Source organism: Lissotriton vulgaris, chromosome 1_1 (genome assembly GCF_964263255.1).
Source record: "Lissotriton vulgaris chromosome 1_1, aLisVul1.2, whole genome shotgun sequence".
Taxonomy (NCBI): Eukaryota; Metazoa; Chordata; class Amphibia; order Caudata; family Salamandridae; genus Lissotriton; species Lissotriton vulgaris.
In genome coordinates, this window is record NC_141685.1 from 645755967 (window position 1) to 645774445 (window position 18479).

Consider the following 18479-nt stretch of genomic DNA (forward strand, 5'->3'; position numbering starts at 1 on the left):
ATATCTGAGTAAGACAATCTTTGTATGTGATGCGGCCCCGCTATCTTCCCCGCCCGGACTGAGCCCTCCCAGAAACCTACCGCTATCGGATATAACTGCAAGCCCCTTCGGTCATTCTCCTGTACACAAACACCGTATCGGAAAAGCAACCATGACGAGGAGACTCCCGCCCATCTCTGTATTGCAGGATCCAATCAGAGGAAGCCACCGACAGGAAGCACTTCATCCGACCCCGGAAGTCCCACCCCGTTGGCACGACAGAACCAGTGAAAAGCGGACGTGAAGCCCAGAACGCCGTTGGAGCATCGTGGCAGGACACTTGGACTGGAGGAGAAGACGAAGACGAGGCGAATACCGAAGAAGACGTGTGGTCGGAAGATTGGTGGACTCCCTGAGGAGGTGGCTGAAGAGCGGCCGCAACGGTGGACCGTGTGAGTACTAATAAAACCCCTGAGAATGCGCTAGGTGCTCGTTGTAAGTACAGTGTAAAGTTCCCTCCCTCTCTTAGGCACGAACCACACAGTATTAGCACACTAGTTCTTGCACTGTATTATATTTGTAAAGCACCCTCACTGTGTCGAAGCCCTCCCTTCACATACGCATTTGTCACTCTTGCTATATACCCGTCCTTCGTCCCTTTTCCCGGCGCCTTCCTTTCCACACAGACCTCTTTTTCCTATCCTCACTGCTCCGGTGTCGGTGAAAAAAAACTCACAGAGTTCCCTCCGGACTAACGGTACCTTGTTGTCTCTTATTGCCCTCCGAGGTGCCTCCCCTACGTCGGACCCGGCCAGAAGACCCCAAGAACAGAATCGGACCCCAACATCGGAGAAGAACTCGGACTATCCCTGGAAATCCCTATTGCACCTCCTGTTTCTTGACTCTTAAGTTAAATAAATACCGGCATAGCCCACTACATACGGCATCACGCATCTGTGCCGTAAAAGCAGCGCATCGCTGGAGCTGCGTCGAGCTTGCTATGCAGCTCCAGCAATGCTCTGGGGGGCCCTATCTCCCCAATGCTGCATCAAGCCTTGCGCCTGCTTCAAGCAGGCGCAGGGTTTTGACGCAGCATTGGCCGAAAAGTGACTGAGTGAATTCTTGTAGATTTCACTCAGCCACTTTTAGGAGGCGTTCCTGCGCCGGAACGCCCTCCCCTGCGCCGGAACGCCTCCTGATGGCGCAGGGCTTTACAACGTGACGCATCTCTCAGATGCGTCACGTTGTTAATACCCAGCACCATGGCGCATCTTTTGTGCTGCAGCTGCGTCACAAAAGGTCTCGGTAGAGGGTGGGAGTGGTGAACCAGAGGGTGGCAGTGATGAACCAGAGGGAGGCAGGGGTGAACCAGAGGGTGACAGTGCTGAACCAGAGGGTAGTAGTGCTGAACCAGAGAGTGGCAGGGTTGAACCAGAGGGTGGCAGTGATGAACCAGATGGTGGCAGGGATGAACCAGAGTGTAGCAGTGGGGAACCAGAGGGTGGCATGGGTGAACCAGAGGGTTGCAGTGGTGAACCCGAGAGTCGCAGTGGTGAACCAGAGGGTGGCAGTGCTGAACCAGAGGGTGACAGTGGTTAACCAGAGGGAGGCAGTGGTTAACCAGAGGTATGGAATGGAATGGAATGGAATGGAAAAAGAACTTGATAAAGCGTGCTGCGGCCAAGCGGCTTCCTGGCACTGGGGTCTTGACCAGACTCACAGAGGGAGACCGGGGAGGCTAACCAGGAAATGCCTGGGAGAACAGGAAAGTTTTAAGAGCTTTTCGAAAGTGAGAGAAAATGGGAATAGAGTGAATAGAAAGAGGAAGACTATTCCAGAACCGGGGGCCAAAACCGAAAATCGGGTGCCCCCTGTTCTGGATTTACGGGAACAGGGGATGTGCAGGAGGGAGAGAGAGGAGGAACGGAGAGTGCAGTTGGGGACGTGAGGAGTGATAAGAGTTCCAATAAAGAGAGGGGCTGAGTGAGTATGAGCCCGAAAAGCCAAGCAGGCCTGTTTGAAGAAGGATGTAAGGTGCACAGGAAGCCAATGAAGGGACTTAAGTGCAGGGGTAATGTGTGCAGATTTAGGGAGACGAAGAATGAGGTGGGCTGCCTGATTTCGAATGGCCTGGAGACGGCGGGTTTCACAAGCGGGTATGCCCATGTACAAGCCATTCTCATAGTCAAGGCGGGAGGTGATGAGAGCCATGACTATGGTTTTGAGAGCGTCCGTAGAAAAATACCGGGAGATCTTCCGGATGAGGCGGAGGGACAAAAAGCAGGAGGATACAACAGAGCTGATTTGGGCATGCATAGACAGGTCGTGACTGACCTTGATGCCCAGGGTTCGGACTGAGGAAGCCGGTGAAGGGGGGGACCAAAGGAAGGGGGCCAGTGAACCGTGGACCAAGGGTTAGAGGAACCACCCATGAGGATAAGCTCCGTCTTGTCTGGATTGAGCTTCAAATGGTTGATGCTCATCCAATCAGATATAAAAACTAGGGTGGAACAGAGCTTTGGGAGAGAAACAGAGGGGGAGGAAAGATCAAAGACGAGCTGGAGGTCATCCGGATAATTGTACACAGAGACCCCCAGCTCGAGAAGAGAAATGATGAGGGGGTAGACGTAAAGATTGAAAAGGAGAGGAGACAGGGAGGAACCTTGGGAGACCCCACAGGTGACCGAGCGAGAGGGAGCAGAGAAACCTGAGAGATGAACCACTTGGGACCTGCCCTGAAGAAAGGACGCTAGCCAGGAGAGTGCAGCACCCCGGATGCCCGCTGCGCTGACACGGTCGAGGAGGATGGAGTGGTCCACCGTGTCAAACGCAGCGGACAAATCGAGGAGGACCAAGGCTTGGGGGAGGTTGATGTCAGCTTTCCCCTTGAGTTCGCCCAGGACCGCGATAACCACTGTCTCTGTGGAGTGGCCTGGACGAAATCCCACCTGATGGGAGGCTAGGAGGTGGTTCTCCTCGATATAGGTGGACAGGCAATATGTAACATGACTTTCAAGGATCTTACCCAAATAGGGAAGAAGAGAGATGGGCCTGAAGTTGGAAGGGAGAGAAGGGTCCAGGCCAGTTTTTTTAAGAATGGGAAAAACTATAGCAGATTTAAAAGATGAGGGAACAGAACCCAGAGCCAAAGAAGCGTTGAGAAGGGCAAGAGGAGGGGCGGGGCAGCTGGTGAATAGAGTTTTGAGGATTCGTGCAGGAGCACAGTCCGCCGGGGAACCAGACTTAACTTTAATAAGTAGTTTCAGGAATTGGTCCATAGACATGGGTGGAAAGTGATCCAGGAAAGAAGAGGGCAAAGGAGGGGAGCAGGAAAGACCAGAATGGGACACCGTAGGGATATTGGCTTTTATGTTAGTGATCTTATCTATGAAGTAATCATTGAGGGAGAAACAGAGGGTCTGGGATGGAACAAGGTTAGTGCTAGTGCGCTCAGAGGTGGCTAGGTTATGAACCAGGGAGAAGATTTCTTGAGTTTTATTGGCCGAGAGAGCAACTCGCTTGGTGAAATATTTTGTTTTGGCCGCGAGGATCGCTCTTTTGTAGTTGTTAAGGAGCAGTTTGTACTTAGCGCAGAGAGTGGGGCAATAGTTTCATCTCCAGTGACGTTCCGACCGCCTAAGGTCAAGTTTAAGATCTTTGAGCTCACTGGTGAACCATTTGCAGTCGTGAGCCAGAGGGTGGCAGTGGTGAACTAGAGGGTGACAGTGCTGTACCAGAGGGTGGCAGTGCTGTACCAGAGGGTGGCAGGGGTGAACCAAAGGGTGCTGTGATGACCCAGAGGGTGGCAGTGGTGAACCAGAGGGTGGCAGTGATGAACCAGATGGTGGCAAGGGTGAAACAGAGGGTGGCAGTGGTGAACCAGAGGGTGGCTTGGGTGAACCAGAGGGTGGCAGTGGTGAACCAGAGAGTTGCAGTGGTGAACCAGAGAGTGGCAGTGCTGAATCAGAGGGTGACAGTGGTTAACCAGAGGGTGGCAGTGGTGAACCAGAGGTGCTGTGATGAACCAGAGGGTGGCAGTTGTGAACCAGAGGGTGGCAGTCGTGAGCCAGAGGGTGGCAGTGGTGAACCAGAGGGTGACAGTGCTGTACCAGAGGGTGACAGGGGTGAACCAGAGGTGCTGTGATGAACCAGAGGGTGGCAGTGGTGAACCAGAGGGTGGCAGTGGTGAACCAGAGGGTGACAGTGCTGTACCAGAGGGTGGTAGGGGTGACCCAGAGGGTGCTGTGATGAACCAGAGGGTGGCAGTGGTGAACCAGAGGGTGGCAGGGGTGAACCAGAGGGTGGCAGTGGTGAACCAGAGGGTGGCAGTGCTGAACCAGAAGGTGACAGTGGTTAACCAGAGGGTGGAAGTGGTGAACCAGAGGTGCTGTGATGAACCAGAGGGTGGCAGTCGTGAACCAGAGGGTGGCAGTGGTGAACCAGAGGGTGACAGTGCTGAACCAGAAGGTGGCAGGGGTGAACCAGAGAGTGGCAGTGCTGAACCAGAGGGTGGCAGTGGTGAACCAGAGGGTGGCAGGGGTGAACCAGAGGGTGGCAGGGGTGAACCAGAGGGTGGCAGTGGTGAACCAGAGGGTGGCAGGGGTGAACCAGAGTGTGGCAGTGGTGAACCAGAGGGTGCTTTGGCCATACACAACCGCATGGGTAACTTCGCCATGCAAACGGCCCGCGAGCATGCAAAAAGCTCAGCGAACGCGCAAAAAACCACGCGAATACACAAAAAAACCGCAAACACGTAAAAAACAAAAATCCGCAAATTTGCAGGAATTCGCAGATTTTGCAGAATGCGAATTCAATTCGCGCGTATACGCGGAACGCAAATTCACAAATTTCGCCCATACTTACAAATCACGAGGCTGGCGGGTACATGTTTTGGCACCCTAACCACCCTCAGGAAGTTTTTCCCTCTCCTCCCCCAAGTTGCAAAAGAAGCAGTAGCCCGGGCACTTATACTCTCACACCTGGACTACTCTAATGCCCTTTATATCGGTGCCCCAGACTTTTTGATTCGCAAATTGCAAGTGGTCCAGAACACGACAGTGAGGCTCCTCTTTGATATCCCCAGGAAGCTAAGCGTGCGCAAGCAGCTCTGCGAGCTCCACTGGCTCCCTGTCGCCCAAAGAGTGCGCATCAAGGCCCTGGGACTGTTCCACAAAGCTTTACATGGCCCTTGCCCATCCTACTTAAGGGACAGATTTGCATTCTACCAGCCAACACGTCAGTTGCGATCGGCGACCCTCAAACATATGGTGATTCCTAGGTTCAAGAGGTTTCGTCTAGGTGGCCAATCTCTGGCGGTTAGAGCTGCCTCCTTGTGGAACAACTTACCGGACGCTCTGAGGCACACGCCGAACCTGACTAGTTTCAAAAAACTTCTCAAAACTCATCTATTTCAGCAAGCATTCTAGCTCCACTGTTCTCAGCTGACACTAGGTCTCTCCTCCGCGCCAGGACAGTCTTGACTAACAGTGAGCGTTACAAATCAATATATAACATATATAACATACTATGCCCTAAGGAAAAAGGCCTGAGGCCCAAATCCTAGTAGCCTATCTGCATCATTATGCTAAAAGAACCAAACTTTTGGTACAACCACTCAGCTACCAGCACCCTCTAGAACCTTCTGTGCAGAGCCAGTTTTCCTCAGATTTTCACTGCACGTCGTGCGGAAGGGAGTCTCCCTGAGTGCCAACTCAGTTTATCCTTCAAGATGTCTAACAAGAAGGCCTTGTTCAAACCTTGTAGAACGTGCGACAAAAAGAGAGTCTATGTTGATGATCAACATAAGGCCTGCATTTACTGCTTCTACCCTAAACATGAGGCAAAATATTGTAAGATCTGCCGAACCTTCCCTTCAAAAACTCTAAGGGATAGGGAGGCAAGAGTTCTGTTGTAGCTTAAATTTTCTTCAGCTGAAGATGATGATAGAGCCTTAACTTCCAGCAAGAGAGCAAGATCTCAGGACAGTTCGTCAAGTGAGGGGAAAAAACATCTTAAATCCTCCCACTCTCCTTCTGGACCTTCTCAGAGGTCTCCTCTGGCTACAGCTCTGAAGGACTCTAAAAGGGAATCTTCTAAAACTGTGAGTAACAGCTGTTCTATTCCCTCAGCTTTTCCTTTATCGTCAACGATTTCTGTCACGTCTTCAGCTCCTTCGTCGACGGCAACTATTTTGACTACTTCTATCACTGCACCTATTCTGTCGACTAGGATTTCTATTGTGTCTAAGAAGACCGCCGTCGATGACTCATTGACGAAGGCCTCGTCGACAAAGTCATCAAAACACTCATCGACGAAAGTACCGCTGTCGAAGCCTTCACCGTTGATGAAAGTTTCGTTGACAAAGCCACAGGTTCCTACTACGCCGTCTACAACTGTCCCATCGGCAAAAAAACTAAGCCCGTTGATGTCGAGTCCGTCGGCATTGAGTCCGTCAACGATGGTTCCATCGACGTCAAGCCCGTCGCCCATTACCCCGTCGACATCAAGCCCGTCGACGATGATCCCGCCGCCGAGGATTAAAATAAAGAGTCCATCGACATTAGCTCAATTTACAATGATCCCGTCGACGACTGCACCAGTTACAGTGATGGAACCTACTCCAGCTAAGGTTTTAGCGGCAGCAACTTTTTCAACACCTATTTCATCAAAGATTTCAGCTTAAATCGTACCAAATACATGACTGTTCATATGTCTCTCCTTTGACTCCATCTCACCTCCTAGAGACATATGTCCAAGAGGAGGATTATTATGACTATGACGACGATGATGATGAAGGAGCTTTTGGGGCAGCTCGTCATCCTTCTGAACCTAATATTAAATGTCAGGATGAAGAAGAAGATGAGGATAACTACCATGAGCACTACTACCAAGAAGACATTGTGGTTCCTCATTACACGGAATACCAGAGGCAATCTCGGCTTGCCGTTCCTAGCCATCTGCCTCCTAACCTTATTCAGGATTTGCAAGCCATGTTAGCTTATTATAGGCAGTGCTTTCCCCCGCAGCAGGTCATTACACCACCTCAGTCTGTGGTGGTTCCAGATCCTGTTCCTCCCCCTTAGGTTCCGACGCCAATGTCTCCAGTTACAGAGCCTCCTCAGGAGCACCCGACACCTCAGCCTCTTCAAACTCCAGACACTTCTTTAGATGAGGAAGTGGAAGACAGTAAGCTGCCAGAAAATCCCCATGTGGACCAATGGGATTCTTATATTATCCCTATGCCTTCTCCACCAACTCCACAACCATCAGACTCTCCACCAAAAGATATAGGTGGATTTCATAACCATATGCAGAGCGCTGCTGCTAGGTTTTAACTTCCAGTAACTGTGGAACAAACTGAATGTTTCCTACATGATTTCAAAACGAAGACTAGGAAAATTACCAGAGCCATTCCTATCATAGACTATATATGGAGTGAGGGCATCAAGATTATGAAGAACCCTGCATCTGTGCCTGCTGTGCTTCCACAGGTAGATAAAATATATCGGGCTCCAGCCAACAGCCCATCCTGCCTCATCGGACACACTAGGCCAGATTCTGTCATTTCACAGGCCTCCCAAAAAAAGGTCCAGAAATCCAGCAACGCCCATCACTCCACCGCCGGAAAAAGAGGTCTGTCGCCTTGATCTCATATGTAAAAAGTTTTCAACCATAGCTGCTGCTTCCATCAGGGCAGCAAACTCACTAGCGATCATAGGGTGTTATGATCGCCAAATGTGGTCGAATATGGCTGGTTTGATTGACCTCATTCCAGAGGAGAAACGACAGGAAGCTCGGAAAATTCTCCTGGAGGGAGAGCGCGCAGCAGCAGAGATGATCAATTGAGCTCTAGACAATTTCAGACAATTAGCTGGGGCTGCAGTTCTCAGGCGCCAGGGTTGGTTAAAAGCTACCACCTTCTGACCAGACCAAACAAAAATATTAGATATTGCCTACGCCGGAGAATCTTTCTTTGGCAAACATATTGACAAAGCCCTCCAAGCAATCAAGACTGACACTATTAGGGCAAGATCTTTAGGTTCCCTGCAGTACAAGGGTGGGACATTGAGAGACGCTATGGGACGTGGCTATTCCTCTAGAGGAGGTTACAATACACAACAAAACAGACAATATCAGCCTCAATTTCGACAAAATGACCACTCATCATACCGCCAATCCAATACGGCTGGTTTCTCTCGCCAAGGAGGCCGAAAACGCTCCAACAATCAAGAACGAGACTCTAACAGAAAACAGTGAGTTCAGCAGGGTGCCAATCACATTTCCTTCTCTCCCCGTGTACGTGAAAATGTCATCTCATCTGGAACAGTGGCAAGAAATTACCTCCGACCAATGGGTGCTAGACCTGGTGAGAAATGGACACACCCTAGAACTTGTCAACAAGCCACCAACCACTCCATCCAGGGAACCTCCTCCCCCCGTCTTCACTTATTGTTCAAAGAAGCTTATACAATACTCCTCAAGAAACCTATAAAAAGGTCCCAGTACATCAAAAACGGACAGGTTTCTATTCCCGTTTTTTCCTAATCTAAAGAAATCAGGGGAATGGCGACCAATCCTGGACCTTCGCAATCTCAACAAATTCCTTGAAAAACAAGGTTTTTGCATGGTCACTTGTCAGAGATTGTCAGATGCCTGAACGAGGGAGATTTTATAGCTTGTTTAGACATGGAAGACGCTTACTTCCACATCCCAATCCATCCAAAACATCGCAAGTATCTCCGCTTCACTGTGGCTGGCACCCATTATCAGTTCAAAGTGCTCCCGTTTGGACTAAAATCGGCTCCAAGGATCTTCACAAAGTGCCTGGCCCTGGTAGCGGCAACGTTGTGTTTTGGGGAATCCAGGTCTTCCCGTACTTGGATGATTGGTTAATCAAAGGTCCTTCGCAGCACATTGTAAAGACTGCAATTTCAACATGTTGCAATCTCTTTGCCTCCCTGGGGTTAACTGTGAACAAAAGAAAATCCCAGTTACGTCCGAAGCAAATCCTGTCTTTTCTTGGGGCATGTCTGGACACAGTCCAATGCAAGGCATTCTTATTTCAAGAAAGACAACTTAGCCTCCAAAAGCTAGCACTCGGGTCTCAAAAAGAAAGTCACTTTCTGTTCGCTTCACTCCTGGGAATGTGCGCTTCAGCCATAAATCTCATTCCTTTGGTACGTCTCAGAATGAGACCGTTACAGGGGGAACTGCATCTTTAATGGCAGCAAGCGACAGGTTGCTTCAACTACATCATAAAGGTCACACCACACATGGTGGACGCTCTCCACTGGTTGTCACAGTTGACCAATCTGGCCCATGGTCTCACATTCATGCAAGATCCCCCAGACTTTATTCTGACAACAGATGCATCCATGGAGGGATGGGGAGGTCATCTCCAGGATTTGCAAATACAAGGCAAGTGGTCTTAGAAGTACAGACAACGACACATCAACAGCCTGGATTTGTGAGCAATCTTCCTATTGTTGCAAGCTTTCCTTCCAAGGATTACAGGATCATCGGTACTTGTTCGACCCAACAATAACATCAGCATGTTTTACATGAACAAACAAGGAGGGACAGGATCAGCAACCTAACCCTCAAGGCGGAACATGTCAGAGACCTCCACAATACCCTGGTGGACACGCTCAGCAGATCCTTATCAGACTGCCACGAGTGGGAATTAGACCAACTCCAGCTGAACAGAGTGTTTCAAGCCTGGGGCAAACCGATATTGGATTTGTTTGCAACAAAGCAGAACAAAAAATGCCAATATTACCCCAGCAGATATCCTCAACAGGGGTCCAGAGGGAATGCCCTGTCCACGCGATGGTCTGGGATCTGTGCCAACACATTTCCCCCAATCCCTTTGATACCAAAAGTGTTACTCAAGATGAAGTGGGAGGGCTACCGTCTCATCCTAATTCCTCCCAAGTGGCCACAACAATACTGGTTCCAGGAACTTCTCTTGCTATCCCAGGACCAACCGATCCATTTCCTTACAACACCCAAACTGCTGTCAAGGAACAAGGGACAGATGCTTCACCCAGACTCTCAATCTCTTAATTTACACGCATGGCTCCTGACTTCCTAGAATTCAAGGACCTTGATTTCCCTCAGGACTGTCCCGACATTTTAACCAAATCAAGAACTCAAAGCACAATTAAGACTTATCGTCTTAAATGGAAGAGATTTTGCTGTTGGTGTGAAACTAACAAGGGGATGCATACCGCAAAAATGGCGCCTATGAAACAAAGTGCGATCGTAGTAATAATAAAGTTGAGACCTGTAACAGCCAGTTTACATCAAGGCTGATTAGTTTTGGTAGTATAACTTAAAAATAAGAAACTAAAACCATAAAGAATAAATTGCAATAAAGTAAGGAAGAAGGTGGACATAATAAGGATTAGACTGAATCTAGTATGAACCCATTAAAAGATGGCAGCCCCATTTACCGCAAAAGATTGAGTCTTTCTCACCATTCAATCTAATGACAGCCAGGTGGGGGCTTAATTACCATTTAGGCTTGCTATAAAAAGACAGCGACATCCTCTCTACACTCACTTGCAGAAAGGAAGCTGAGAGGGGAGGACGTCGAGCTGGAATCACCCATTTTACAAGTAAGTACTCTGGGCAGGAGGCTACCAGGGAGGGAAACTTTAACTCTGGGACCCAAACACTAATAGACTGCATTTACTCTCCTACAGTTTGGAACAATTTAAAAATTCCAAACCAGTGGTTCTGCCAAAGCATAAAAAAGAGGAACCCAGAGAGAAGGACCAATAAGGACAAATACAATCTTTTGGGATATAGCCAAGGTAAGTGAGGAAATATAATTTTTGATCGAGTAGTGTTCCCCAGCGAGTACCCCACCGTCTCCATGTACTAGCTTACAGTGCATGTAATTTCCCTCCTGTGCCAGCTACGAAGACGCAAATACATTTGCGTCCATCTTTAACATGTCCTCTATCAGATCCGCCATGAACGGATTGAATATTCGGTTCCTATATATACCGTGCCACCGTCTTTTTGTGGTACACTTTACACGTTTTTCAGCTCTGGCGAAGTAGGCCCAGATTATGCCATTGAGCCTTTTCCGAGTTCTTTCCTGTTTCCTGACTCCGAGGGCCTCAGCCCAGGCTACCTCTGTACCAGTGACCCCCACCTTACTCCTTGCGCGGCTCCGGCGCATAGCCTAGCCTCTGCCTGCCAAGACTGCATTCAACCTTCGAATTATCTGCTCCACTCCTCGAAAACACATTCCTGTCTCGTAGCTCAAGTAAACATCCTCCCAGCTGCAGGAGCAGAGGGCCCGGTCCTTCTGTCTCCGTGCAAGTAATTCATAGACTCCGTTGCCATGGTAGGCTCATGCCCCCTCACCTAGCAGACCGACACGTAGACACATGTACACGCACTTACAACCAGTATAGTGTAGTCTCCGCCCGAGAGACCTTTTCCCTTCCAGATATTACAGTTCCTTAAACATATGATATCAGATATGATTTGGGATTAGGTTGATCTGACATCCTAGACTTATGTCTACACTTACACGACTTATGTCTACCCCTGTATTGCTAAATGTCAAGTCCCCTTCGACCTCCAGTTATACGTCAGACTCACGTCAAGCTGCTGCGCGCGCATCTCTGCCATATATTTCTGCTGACATTGCAGGATTCTCTTATGGATCCACCTACTTATGACCTCATGATAGGTGACGTTTCTAGTACACGCCTATTGTAATGCCTTTTTCCATGACGTTTCCATGTTTTATCTCTTCTTTTCCAGTTGTTACGCCTAATACATGCTTATACATTGTAATGCATTGACTATATATATGTACTTCTGTAAACAATATGTTGTCTGTCTGTCCCTTCCTGAACCTGCGTGGTGATGGAATGGTTATGCCACCTTGGCTCGAGCCAATAACCCAATTCCTTTTACAGGAATAAAACCCTTTTGAGTTAACCTCAATATCCCGGATTTTGCCTCTTATTTCTCTGAGTTATTCTTATTGATTATTGATTATAAATTATGTATTGGTAATCGATTTTACCACAGTTTTGGCGCCCGAATGGGGACCCCTCCCCCACCCCACGCGCCGGAGGTGCGTTGCAGGCCTAGCCCCCTTCCACAGCCGGACGGACAATTACGCGTACCCGCAGGATTTCCTGTATCTCCCTCAGGCCAACGGAGGTGACTGAGGCTGCGATCGACACCCAGACGAGGCGGTGAGGAGTGCGGAGGATCCCGACCTGAGCCTAGCTGAGAGAGCAAGATCCGTGGTATACCGAGGCCCACCAGATTCCGAAGTATCTGCGTCGAGTCCGAATCCAGTCCGAGCCCAGTCCAGTCCAGGGTTTCCGAGGCCTTCTGTTTCCGTGCTTCCTGGTGAGTACCGTTGCTAGGGACGCATCCTGACGTGCGCATTAGTTTGTGCCGGTCAAGACGGGTTCGGGTACACGAGCCTGTTCTGCACTGTTCAGCAGTGTATCTATACTGTATAGCAGTATATCTAGTTTGCACCCGTAAAAGGTGTATCTGTGCCGTTTAGCGGTACATTCTGTTGCACTAGGTTGGTAGGTTTGTCATTGTAATTAATGTGGGTTGTCTTTGAAATGTTTTGATGTGTCATTCAAATGTCGTGGTATGAGTGAATGTTCGATCTTCATTATTGTGCTTAAACGTGTCTTATGTGTCCATGTTCATATCTGAAGTAAGAACCAAGTAGCCAGATTTCAGAATGCCGTTGTTTTCCAAACTAAGACAAATAAAAACCCGTAAAGGGGTTCTAGAAGAGGCTGTTCCCATTCCACCTAGGGACACTCCAGGGTACTTTATGTACCATAAACACGGCCTAGATGCTGTTTTATTTCTCGACTTATGGGTAGACTACACTAAAGACTTGACGGAGAATCAGAGATGGCCCGCTGCAGGGACATGGGATGCAGATTGCATCATGAGAGTAGAAGAAGCATTATGGAAAAAGAAAGCCAGACAGTCACAGAAAGATGCCATCGAGTTATGGCGTAAAGAGTCGCATAGGCGCACAGAAAAAGCTCACAGACTAGAAGAAAAGAGTAAGGAGGAGCCTGACAAGGCCCAAGAAAACGTGTTAGTTGAGGAAGGTATCAGAGTAAAATTAGAACAAGTAGACAGGCAGCGTAATACACTTATGAATGGCATGTACCCTATCTTGTCAAAAGGCCTGCCTAAGGCCTCCCCAGAAGTACCGAAGGACCTACCACCCCCATTGCTCCCGACCAAAACACACCAAAGGACAGCAAAGGACATTTTCCTTTCTTCCTATTTAGACGATGTGGCTCCCACATATGTTAATACCGCATTGCCACCGCCACCAGTGCCTGCACCTGACGGTCAGGGCGGTCAGGATAATTATGCTCTTCCTCCCCGACAGGCTACCCCCCCTCTTCCACCTCCTCCTACTTCCCTTGACACGAACTCGACTAATCCTTTCGGAGCCGGTGCCTCAGGAGGCGCGTCCGGAGGGACAGGTTTCCAGACTCCGCCACAAGCCCAACGTCTGAGCTTTAGAGAAATAGCGCAGCAGCGTACACCTAGAACAGACATTACAATTTATGGAGATCGCCTTATAGACTGTAGATATGATCCAGTACCTGGTAAAAAGAGTGACGAGAGAATGTTACTCGCATCAGTACGTTTACGGCGAGTCACGAACTTCCTGATGACGTTACCTGGAATGACAGACCACTTAGATCGAATATATACGTTTGTTCAGACAGGGGTAGGGCCTGAAAGTATTAAAGAGGCCATGGCCTATCAGAAAGTGGATACTAAAGGCAAGTTATTGCGGTTTCTTATAAACTGCTTTATTAGAGAAGTGGATAGGCCGGGTATGAACCCGGAGGATGTAAAAGCACTCCACAAATGGGGTCAGCATATAGCGGATGGACAACATGACAAAGATGCCTGTATAGATAATATGTACCGAAGAATCAGAAAGTCAATAGTTAAGATGCATGAGAAAAGGCAGCCCGTACCGGAAATAGATTCAGACAAACAGGAATCCACAGAGGAAGAGGCGGAGGAGGAAGCCGAGACACCAGAACAGACTCAATTGCCAGTAAGAGAAATGGTGGCTTACGTAGGTAAGGGAAGACCATTTAATAATTCTATGCGCCCAGTGCGCCCGGAAAGTAAAAGAATATATCAGGAAGCCATGTGTAATCCTAGAACACCCGAACACTTATTCCAAGCTACTGACAGAGTACTTCAAGAGCGCATGGGGTACCATGTACTCGATTCCATGGATGAACAAGAATTAGCCAGGTCAGCCGTGCAATGGGCTGACAGCTCTGAGAAATATGGTGATGATGCGCTAGCACATACGTTCTTGAACTTGACACCGAGTGAACAGCGTTTAGCTGGTATGTACATGATACAACATCTGCTCTTGTTGTATAAAAGCCAGCATTCTGACCCAGGCCCTTTGCCTGATATACTAATTGAACTGGTCACGAACAGATGGAAAGGTCTAAGTACTGACCTGATTAAAGTAATTCTAGAACACCGTCACAAGTATAGTGCGTTCTTATGTCCACAGATCAACTCAGCACCCGTTATGGAACGAAGGACCATGTATTACATGGATAGACAGAATCCGTTGCGAGAAGTGCATCCCGTACAGAACGCAGACAACACGCTTAGACGCGTGTTTGTGTATACACCTATAACTAAAATTGAACTATTAGAGATGAAGAAACTAGTACCCAGTCATGATAAAGACCCTGCAGGTTTTCACCGTGAAATAAAAGACATGTTATTAATGGGCGATTATACTTATCCTGACCTTATGAAAATATTGAAAGTACTACTACCTCCAGGCATATACGAGAAACTCAAAGAAAAAGAGTGGGAGGTGGGAAATGCAAAGATTGATTGGGCTGCATTACAAAATGAAGAAGATACCCGAGTTCCAGGCCTAGGGCTTGGAGATAAAGTTAAAGCGTTACCAGGTTTATTAGTACAAGTGTTGCCACGCTTATTGAGTACGAAGAAGGAGGATTGGGGTGCAATTTCAGCATGTAAACAGAAACCCGATGAAGATACTAGTGATTTTTATACACGATTTGAGAAATGTTTTGGTATTAATAGCGGTTTGAAAGCAAGTAGCGAGTCATATCCACATCTTTTTGTAACAAAACTAGTCGAGAATTCCTTACCCCAAGTTAAGAATAGAGTATTAAAAGTAGAAAGCACTTGGCAAGCTAACACTCCTGCACAAATGTTACAAATGTTACAGTACCACCAGAATAGACTTAGAGAAGAACAAGAACATGAACAAAGACGTATGAAAGATACAAAAATGAAAATGTTAGTTGCTCAGTCGGTTCCTGCGGACGGGCAGAAAAAGGGTACGACCCATCCCGGGAATCCAACAGTTCCTGTAAAGGGTGTATGTAATTATTGTAAACAGCCAGGTCATTATATAAACGATTGTGCAGTTTTGAAACACAATATCGCCACGGGTAAGACTAAAGAGAGGCCACGTCCTCCTAGACAAGACAAGACTACACAACAAGTACCGCAGAATATACAACATATTGCACCCATGCCAGCCTCCACACAGACTGTAGCGATACCCCAGCAGCAGCCCATTACCGCAACACAAAACACGACACAGCAAATGTATCAGTATGCACAGAACGATTACCCCGATTACCAGCGATACACATGAAACAGCCTAGAGAGGGAATTCCGCTTGCCTCTTATTGAAGTTCCTGTAGATCAGAATGGTCCCTATGTACATAGTCAAGTATTAGGGAAAGACAGAAAGTTCCTCATTGATACAGGGGCAAGCAGAACCACAATAAGCCACAACGAAGTACCAGGGGCACCCCTCTCAGGCTCCCAGAACGTGTCCCTCGGATTTTCAGGAAAACCCATTATTAACGAAGTATCGCAACCCCTCCCTCTTGCAGTAGGTCCTCTGACACGGACTACAGATTTATTGCTTACGAAATCATGTCCAGAAAACCTGTTAGGCATTAAAACACTGAAAGCTCTAGGAGCGATTATTTGTTGTTCTCCTGAGGGGGTACGATTATTCTTGCGAGATTTCAAAGGCCATTATGTATTGAGAGATATGGATCCCCGGCTACAGAACGTCCCTGCGCACTTGTGGGCGCAGGGCCCCACTGATGTAGGTTGCATGCACATTACCCCGTATCGAGTCACACTCAAGGCAGGAGTGGTATTACCACGAATCCGACAATACAAGTTACCCCCAGATGCTGTAGTGGCTTTACTGAGAATCATTGATGAGCTGATTGCACAAGGAGTGGTTGTGGAAACCGACTCCAATGTGTGTAATTCTCCTATCATCCCTGTTCTTAAACGTACTGACCCAAATGCTCCACCTGTGTATCGATTAGTTATTGATTTACGGGAATTGAATAAATGCATTGTACCACAATACCCTGTGGTCCCAGATATCTCTTCATTACTAACTGCTATTGACTCAGAAGCGACGTTCTTCACAGTAATTGACCTCAAGAACGCCTTCTTCAGTGTTCCTATTGACCCGGAAAGCCAATATTTGTTCGGATTCAGTTTAAATGGACGATCTTTCAAATTTGCACGTGCACCTCAAGGGTTCACAGAAAGCCCCAGCATCTATAGTCAAGCACTGAAAAAACAACTCGATAGCATCCACATGCCGGTACACACTGCTCTGCTTCAGTATGTCGATGATCTGCTGATCACCGCTCGAAGCGAACCCGAATGTGAAACTGCTTCTCTGACTGTTTTGAACTTCCTGGCCGACAAAGGACACAAGGTGTCTCCTTCGAAGCTACAATTCTGTGTTCAGCAAGTTGTGTACCTGGGTCACTTGCTGTCCAAAGTGGGGAGACAGCTCACACCCGATCGCATTCAGTTAATCGTAAACATGGCACCACCCAGAACACAAAAGGAAGTGCGGGCTTTCATAGGCCTCACTTCATACTGCAGACAATGGATTCCCCAATATGCATTTCTAGCAAAGCCACTCATTCAGTTAACGACACAGGAGGCAGCGACTTCGCCTGTCCTCCCTTGGACTCAGGAACATATACAAGCTTTTGAAGACTTGAAGAAAGCCTTATGTCAAGCACCTGTTTTAGCAACACCATGTTACAGTAAGCCTTTTACACTTTTTGTCACAGAACGTGAGGGTACTGCCTTGTCAGTCCTCACTCAAGAACAAGCAGGTTCACACAAGCCGTGTGCTTATTTTTCTAGCACATTAGATCCAGTAGCCCAAGCCCTTCCAGCATGTTTGAAATCAGTTGCAGCAACAGCTTTAGCAATCAGACAGAGTGATTCTATTGTGTTAGGACACCCATTGACAGTACAGGTTCCACATTCTGTAGAGGTTCTTTTAAATCGCACTCAGACCCAACACCTGACTATAGCAAGATTGACAGGTTACGAACTGACATTGTTTCAACCTCATATTGAAATCAGACGCTGCAGCACATTGAATCCTGCCACGTTATTGCCAGTAAGTGGAGTAGATCCATTGGCACATGATTGCATTGAAGTTATCACTATCACAACAAAGCCCAGACAAGACTTGACAGATGTTCCGTTACCGGATCCAGACCTGACACTGTATGTGGATGGATCATGTATGAGAACAAGGACAGGTGAATTAGTGGCAGCCTACGCTGTCACGACAGACACGGAAGTCATTGAAACCAGTTGTATTGACATTTTGTCAGCTCAAGCAGCAGAGCTCATTGCTCTGACACAAGCATGTATTCAAGCCAAAAATAAGAGAGTCAACATATATACTGATTCACGTTATGCATTCGGAGTCGTTCACGACTTTGGAGTCCTTTGGCGGGAGAGAGGTTACTTGACTTCTCACGGTGCCAACATTCAACACGGTCCCCTCATTCAAGCTTTATTAGACGCGATACATCTACCCACTGCAATTTCTATCATGAAATGTAAGGCACATACCAAGGTTACTGACACCATTTCCCAGGGTAACGACCTGGCAGATCGAACTGCAAAGCAAACCGCTCAGAACCGAACTCATGTAACTGACCAGACACAGATAGTGGTACCATCACATTCTATGACAGTTAGGGATCCCGCACATGATGTGATCGACATACAGTCACATGCAACACCAGAGGAAATTAAGGAATGGATTAAACTAGGAGGGGTCCAAACAGATCAGGGATGGATGACGGAGGGAAAATCTACATGGTTTCTCCCCGATTCTATGGTACAAGTCATTATTAACACAATACATAGCCCAGCACACCTAGGAGAGAAGGCAATGCTAGACAGTATTCAACACATATGGTCCAATAAAAACTTACGGGCAGCAGCCAAACAGAAAGTGCGTACTTGCATGATTTGTGGTCAGTTCAATCCAGGTAAAAGCATCCCCGTAGAGCAAGGTGGATTCCAGCCTCCCGACCACCCTTTTGAAGTCCTCCAGATGGATTATATCCAGATGGAACGAT